The sequence below is a fragment of the Myotis lucifugus genome, unplaced genomic scaffold (genome assembly GCF_000147115.1).
Source record: "Myotis lucifugus unplaced genomic scaffold, Myoluc2.0 scaffold_50, whole genome shotgun sequence".
Classification (NCBI taxonomy): Eukaryota; Metazoa; Chordata; class Mammalia; order Chiroptera; family Vespertilionidae; genus Myotis; species Myotis lucifugus.
Window position 1 is genome coordinate 3,862,502 of NW_005871098.1, and position 1,395 is coordinate 3,863,896.

The window sequence follows — 1,395 nt, forward strand, 5'->3', positions numbered from 1 at the left end:
GTGGGTTGCTTGGGCAACTGATCAATGTTTCTCTTTCTCTTTCCCTCTCCCTTCCTCTCTCTCTAGAATCAATGAAAAGAACATATCCTTAGAGGAGGACTTAAAAAGATAAAAAAATGCTGGTTTCGTTCAGTGGATAGTGCTTCTGCAGGCAGACTGAAGGGTACCGGGTTGGATTCCAATCGAAGGCATATACCTGGGTTGCCGACTTAATCCAGGGCCCTGGTCGGGGATTCAGCAAGAGACAACCATTTGATGTCTCTCATATTAGTTTCTGTCTTTTTCCCTCCCTTCCACTCTCTGTAAAAAAAATAAAATAAACAAAAAAAAAATCAATGCAAAAATGTCCTCAGGTGAGGATTAACCAAAACAAACAAACAAACAAACAAACAAACACCCATTCCCAGTGTGATTATTGAAGGAGCATATGAAGTATTTGTTGAATGAACGGGAAGGGATGAGACTTTGCTTTCTAACTGTTTTAGCAACTCTGCAAGCCAGAGGGTTTATTTTTATTTTTTTAAATATATTTTATTGATTTTTACAGAGAGGAAGGTAGAGGGATAGAGAGTGAGAAACATCGATGAGAGAGAAACATCGATCAACTGCCTCCTGCACACCCTTTACTGGGGATGTGCCCACAACAAAGGTATATGCCCTTGACCAGAATTGAACCCGGGACCCCTCAGTCCACAGGCCGATGCTCTATCCACTGAGCCAAACTGGTTAGGGCCAGAGGGTTTATTTTTTATTTTCATTTTTATTGATTGATTATTGTAGAGAGAGGAAGGGAGCAAGAGAAATATCAGTGTGTTGTTCCACTTACTATGCTCTCTTTGGTTGCTTCTTGTCTGTGCCCTGACCAGGGATCCAACCTGCAACCTTGCTGTATCAGGAGGAGGTTCTAACCCACTGCTCAGGGTGCTGCCTGTCAGGGTCCCTCAACAAAATCCCTCTGGTGTGCCCTGGCCCCTGCTGTGGGTCGGAGCTCCTCTGCCACAGCAAAGGTTTGGGTTCCATTCTGTCAGGTTTTGGGTTTGATTCCTGGTCCAGGCTGACTGCTGCTCAGCAAGTGACTGAGGACCATTGAAGTCCATGTGCTCTAGTCATTCGGCGGGGACCGGGGTTCCATGGCTGACTTGGCGGACTCTGATCCCTGCTACCCCCAGTCCTCCATCCAGGACGACTTCAACTATAAAAGCTGCGTGGCCTCCAGGTAGGTCGCCCTCTCCATGGCTCGCCAGGCTTGGTTTCTGCACAGTTGCCCTGGGAGGCGGATTTCCAGGTTCCCAGGGAGAGCGCCCTCCACTCCGGACTCCCAGGGAGAGCCGGTTGGGAGCATGAGTGCTGGCTGATCTCTGCGGTCACCCCACCAGCCATGATCTCCCCTGCCTG

At 48.2% G+C, this 1,395-nt stretch overlaps 1 pseudogene; it reads left to right on the forward strand.

The window, feature by feature from the left end:
* The first annotated feature begins 1,130 nt into the window (after nucleotides 1-1,130).
* LOC106697152 overlaps nucleotides 1,131-1,395 on the forward strand; it is a 60,796-nt pseudogene continuing 60,531 nt past the window's right edge.